Source organism: Hydra vulgaris, chromosome 15 (assembly GCF_038396675.1).
Source record: "Hydra vulgaris chromosome 15, alternate assembly HydraT2T_AEP".
In the NCBI taxonomy this organism is placed as follows: Eukaryota; Metazoa; Cnidaria; class Hydrozoa; order Anthoathecata; family Hydridae; genus Hydra; species Hydra vulgaris.
Window position 1 is genome coordinate 4,263,537 of NC_088934.1, and position 6,464 is coordinate 4,270,000.

Below are 6,464 nucleotides of genomic sequence, written 5' to 3' on the forward strand. Positions count from 1 at the left end.
ACCAATATTAGGAGCTGTGTACCAAAAGTAGCAGCCGTGTACCAAAAAAGGCAGCCTTGGTTAGAGCGTTTGCTTTAGAAGCAAGAGATCCATGGTTCAATCCGGGTTTTTTTTGGCGTACTTTGCATCATCGGTAAGAAATGACGCGACGGTCTGAAGAGACGATTAGGTATTTTTTTGTCTGCCCAAAAAACTAAATAAATAAATTGTTCAGCGTACAACAATTATTTCTTAGGAAATCTTTATATTATCCAAATTTATCCAAGCAAAAAATTACTGGCACTACTGCAGTTTCTCCCCCCCCTCCTCCTCTTTTTTTTTATTGCTGATTATGGGAGAGAATTTTATGCTGATTAAGAATCGTATAGAAGCTTAGGTGTGAAAATCAACAGAAAGTGCTCTAATTTGCTGTTGAAGTTTAAAAAATTACTCTAAAAAACGCAAATATTCGTCATTTTTTCATACTCGGTTATAAATTAAAATCTTTTTCAAAGATAAATTTAAAAAAGCCTGGTTTCTATCAACAATGTATAGCAAAACTGTTAAAAAATGCTGAGCACATCATTTTCTGATTTATCTCTGGCCCAAACGCTAACCCTGTCCCAAATCATGTACGTTTAATCGCACAAATCCCTATTTGTCAGTCGATGTATGTGCATTTAGTTATGCCAATCCCTATTTGTCAGTCGATGTATGTACATTCAATTGGGCCAATCCCTATTTGTCAAACGATTTATGTACATTTAAAAAGCAAAATCTTATTTTAATTTTTAAAAAATTAATTAAAAATATTTAAAATATATTAATAAAAGCATTTAATTTAAAAAAAATTTAATTTTGACGACAATAAAAACCGGGTTGCGTACTTAAAAAAAGATATTCTAAGCGATGGATTTCAAAATTTAAACTTTGATGTAAAACGTTTTTAAAAAATGGCGAATATTAGCGTTTTTAGTGTAATTTTTTAAACTTAAACAGCGAGTTAGAGCACTTTCTGTTGATTTTCAGACCTATGTTTTTATACGATTCTTAATCAGCATAAAGTTCTCTATCATAATCAGCAATAAAAAAAAGGGGGAAAAAACTGCAGTAGCGCCAAAATTACTAAATTTGACTTATTGAGCACGATAAAATAAACGTCTCATCACAAACATAACGATTAACAAAACATTCGTAATGATTATTAAAACATTTTAACTACTAATGAAGGTATGAAGTAACTGAATGGAATACAATATTATTTCAATTTGTTTAAATAAAAGAATATGGAATAGAAAAATTCAAATCAGAAGTTACCAAACATGTGAAAGAGTGTGAAAGTAGTTTATTTTATGACAAAATAGTCAATATAAAGTATATATATATATATATATATATATATATATATATATATATATATATATATATATATATATATATATATATATATATATATATATATATATATATATATATATATATATATATATATATATATATATATATATATATTTATATATATATATATATATATATATATATATATATAGTATAAATTATATATAATAATTTATACTATAATATTATATATATATAAAATTATGTAAATATATATATATATATATATATATATATATATATATATATAATTATATATATATATATAATTATATATATATATATATATAATTATATATATATATATATATATATATATATATATATATATATATATATATATATATATATATATATATATATATATATATATATATATATATATATATATATATATATATTGTATTTAAATAAGCATTTGCTCACTTTTTTTCAATACAGCTTTTTTAGAAAAAAAAAGAAAAAAAGAATAATGAATGAAAAGATTGCTGGACCATACCAAACCCTCAGTTAATGTTGTAGCACTCCGCTGCGAGTCAGGCTATTTGCTACGATCATGAATTGTGGAAAACATTGAACAAAACTTATGATAAGCGTGTTTTAGTTTGGTATTTTCAATCTTTTAATGCAGTGTCAACAATGAAAATACTAAACAAAAAGTTTTCTCCCATCCAAAATGATTGCACGTTTTGTGACGCTACTGTGACCCCAAAGATATTTAAATTAGGGTCGCCATTAAATCTAAGTAAAATTAGAGAGTTTTTTAATTTTGTACAATTTTATTATAATGTTTTAAATTATTTTATGATAAATTATTTGCCTTATTCAAGAGACTCAGGTTTTATGCTGTTTAAATTAACAATTTTTACAAAAATATTTATATAGTTCCTGTGGTGTAGCATGGTTGTTATGAGGACCCTCACTGTCCTGGGGGCTTGTGTGGGTGTGTGTGTATCATCATTTAAAAAATTTACAACAATTTTCTATTTAATTCACACAAGTACACCACGGTAAAAAAATTAGTGTTGTTATCGACTTTAACTAAAAGTCGACTAGTCGAAAGTTAAAAATATTCAACTTTGAAAAATTGAATAGTCTATTTAATGGAAAATGGGTTTCCTTGTAGTTGACTAAAAATCAATTTAGTTGGTTCCTAACTTTCTTATCTCTATATTTTGATTTAACTTTATCAATTTAAAATTTTATTTTGAGCAAATAATAAAGATATAAGTAGATTATCTTATAACGATAAAATATTTGTAATATTAAACCATGGCTAAGGACATTAATTATAGTGGGTTCTTAATTCAACCAAAATAATACATTAATTTAATTTTTAGTTTACTTCTAACCTTTAGTTGCTTTAGGTAGTTAGTTTTGTACTTACTTCTAATGTTTATTGAAGCACCACTTGTTTTTCTTTTCCTCATTATACTAACTAGTTGATACTTTTTAAAGCAAAATGTTATATAATAAGTAAAAGATGCAAAAAAGAGTTTTTTTAAATATGCCACTCCAAAACCTTGTATCTTGCTATGCCACAAAAATAAGTCCATGCAAATTTTTTGCTTTAATTGTTGTGAAAAATTTTACAGAGGTTTAAAATTTTTTGATTATTTCAACTTTAAATTCAATTGAAATTCTATAAGTATACTATTTTTAAAAGAATTAAATATTATGTAATCATTGATAAACAATAATGCCCAATGGACATGTTTAATGATTGGTTTAACTCTCTTCAATAACAATTCTCCTGAACTAATAATAATAATGATTGGTATACATATTAGTTCCTTCAGGCATTATTTCTGCATAAAGGAATTGAACACACTTAAAAGTCATGTGGTTCTATGTAAGAGAAACAAAAAAAAGGAACAACAAAGTTATTTTATACTACTCTTTTGACTTAAAAATAAATTAGTTGATTCTGGTCAACTTTAAAAACTAAATTTATTGATTTAGTGAACAGTTGAATTCAAAGTTGTAACAAAACTAAAAATGATTAAAATTAAAAACTTTACCAGGAATATAAGGTATTTATTAATAGTTATTACTTTATACTTGCCAGCTCAACTTTTTAAAACACTTGTTTTAAAAATCAGAATGCTTACCTTGTAGCTTTTGCATTTGACAAAGTCTAACTAATGCATTTCTATCAGTGTCTTAAAAGAACTCTATTTCAATACTAAAAATAGCCAGTTCACTTAAATGTCCTTGCATCATACAAGGTCGCAAGTATATATGAGGCCTAAATTAATAATGTCAATGTAGTTAGATGTAGTCATTACAAATCATAATGTTCATTCTTCAAAATAACTAAGCATTCTGCTTGCTAAACTGGATTTTACAGTGAATTAAGACTAAATTTTTTATTTAGTATAGTAAATGTGTTTATGATTTGAGAAATGTATACTTCATACTTATTTTATATTTATTATGTATACTTTTATTGTACAAAGACTAACAACATAATTTGGTAATTATCAGTTATCATTGAGAAAAAAACCAGACATCAAAATTGTATTAGATTTGTATTAGAACAGTGTTTAAATTTGAATATAAAAAAAGACCTATATTTTTATGAGAAAAAAACCTAAATATCTAGTGGAAAAATGGATAATTTCTTATAAGTATCATCTTGTCTAAAAATAGTTTTACTTCCACATTGAAACTTTGTAAAATTCTATATATGTCTTGCTTTATTAGTAAATGTGTATACCTACCAAAACAACATGAATATTTTCATTTTTACATGAAATATAAAGAGAGTGATTTACCTCAATTAGATTTTTTTGTATCGTTTTTTAGTCATAAAAATCTCCCATTAATATCTTTCTTGGTTCATCCCTCTTTTAAAAAGTTAAATTTTTTCATGAAATTTACTGTATAGATAAATTTAGATGAACTAAGTTTAAGGAGGGAAGAGGATGTTATAAGTAAGGATGTTATGAGTAATAAAACATTAAGCTCAAATTTAATGAGCAATTTAAACTTGAATGTTAAATATTGTTAAAACTTTTTTTTTTTTTAAGTTATAATCTTGTTCTTTTTATTTGTTTTTCTTTCATAAAACCGAAGTTTTAAAACTTTTAGAAGGCAACCTCAACTTTTACCTCAAATAAAACTTATGTATGTAGTTTTTGTTTTGTCTGTGTGTTAAATGTGTGTTTTCCTAATTTGTTATGCCAAAAACAAATGTGTGTCAGGTCAGGTGTATGGTCTACATGATACCCTGCTACTGGTAACCTGTAATCAAGTGCAACCTGTTCCATGTCCTGCTGCCTTGTATGTCTTCAGTACTCCTGTCATCAGTACTACTTAAGATTGGTCATGCCTATAGTAATATATACAAATATGTTTTATTTTTTTTTTATTTTTTTTGTGTGTATTTTTTGTATAGTTGGAGGTGCCTTAGTTACTGTTTTAGCTCACCTGTAATCTACTTATTAGGCATGTTTGTGTTCTGTTTGAACCTCTGACGCGGTGTTGGTTCACCCGTAAGTTGCTATCTGTATGTTTGTGTTCTGTCTCTTTATGTTCATATGTGTGTTTGGGTTCTGTTTGAACCTCTGGCATGGTGTTTACTCACTCGTAAGTTACTTTGTGTATGTATGTGTTCTTTTTAAATGTTTAAATCTGTTTTGATGCTACGCTCTCACTCATCTCTAGTATTTTGTTAGATATGTTATTTTTCCTAATCCTTTCCCAAAATATCATGCCCAATGTTTTAAGGTACTATTTGCAGGATATAGCTCTTTTGATTTACTCTAGGTCAAGTCAGGTTCAGCTTTGTGACTCATTTTCATGACAATCCAAGTTTATGTCTGGTCTCTGATCTGAGCTTTTGTTCCGTTTCTCCATTTGGTTGTTCTGAGCATGCAATGATCTCTTCAAATCTTTCATCTTGTACTTCTTTTTTGGACTCACCCTATCATTGCACTACTTACTACTACGCTTAAGCTGACTGGAATTCTTTTCATGATTTTCTTTGTGACGGTCCTTGGCCTTAAAGTCTTTTCCCTCTCAGCTGAAAAATGCCCCTCCTATATAACATCCTGGACTCAGACAGGAATGGAGACTTTTATTCCTTCTTGTTGGTTCTAAGTCAAGCCTCATTCTATTCCATGGTTTACACACTCTTTTGCAGCTGTTATATCTAATCATTATCATTTTTTTTTATCTTTTTCAAAAGAAAAGCTCTTTTGAGAACAAAGAGCTATTTGTTACTGCAAGAAATCTGTGTAAGAAGGTGCTGTCAAATGCTAAGCTCCAATATTCTCAGCTCACTTAATTTTGTCTAAAAAGTTGTAACTCTTATCTCAGAAGTTAGGCTCTAGAGACTTTTGGAAAATCTTTAACAGCGTCATTAATAAAAGAAGGTCTAACATTCCATCTCTCATTCATGAGACTGATCTTTTTCTACCTCCCAATGTTAACCCAAAACTATTTGCAAGGGATTTTTCTTCTAATTCATTTCTGTCATAGTCTTACAAAATTGTTCACCAGAACTTTCTTCAATTCTCTCTAAACTATTTAATAAGTGCTTTACTGAGTCTTGTTTTCCTGTCTGCTGGAAAATGGCATCTGTTATTCTATTTTCTCTAAAATTCTGGTGAACATTCTGACCCTTTCAACTTTAGTCCGATTAGTCTTCTTTCTGTTATTAGCAAGGTCTTTGAGTCTTGGACAAACAAATTTCTCACATCCCATCTTGAGTCAAATAACTCACTGTCAGGCAATCAATACGGTTTTTGATCCTCTCGCTTTACCGCTGACTTGCTAACTGCTATGGCTGAAAGATTTTATCGTACATTAGATAGAGGTGGAGAGGCCAGAGCTATTCCTCTTGACAAATCTAAGGATTTCGACAAAGTTTGGCATTTTAGTCTTCTCCATAAGCTTGTTTCATATGGTATATCTAGGAAAGTTTTTCAGATTATCAAATTGTTTCTTTCTAACCGCTGTATTAAAGTCATCCTTGAAGGCCAACAATCTTCTTTTTTTCCTGTAACTTCTGGGGTACCTCAAATTTCTATCCTTGGTCCTGTTTTGTATATTATCTACATTAATGATCTTCCAGTCAAACT

At 28.0% G+C, this 6,464-nt stretch overlaps 1 long non-coding RNA gene across 5 annotated transcripts in view; it reads left to right on the forward strand.

The window, feature by feature from the left end:
- Positions 1–915: 915 nt before the first annotated feature.
- LOC136091343 (uncharacterized) overlaps positions 916–6,464 on the forward strand; it is a 21,015-nt gene continuing 15,466 nt past the window's right edge. For 2 of the 5 annotated variants that reach the window (XR_010643923.1, XR_010643926.1), the window contains exon 1: positions 1,823–2,122. This is a non-coding gene — a long non-coding RNA (uncharacterized LOC136091343). Of the gene's footprint in view, positions 1,320–1,822; positions 2,123–4,207; positions 4,717–6,464 lie in introns of those variants that run through there. The other 3 variants (XR_010643927.1, XR_010643924.1, XR_010643928.1) reach the window with 3 other exon arrangements.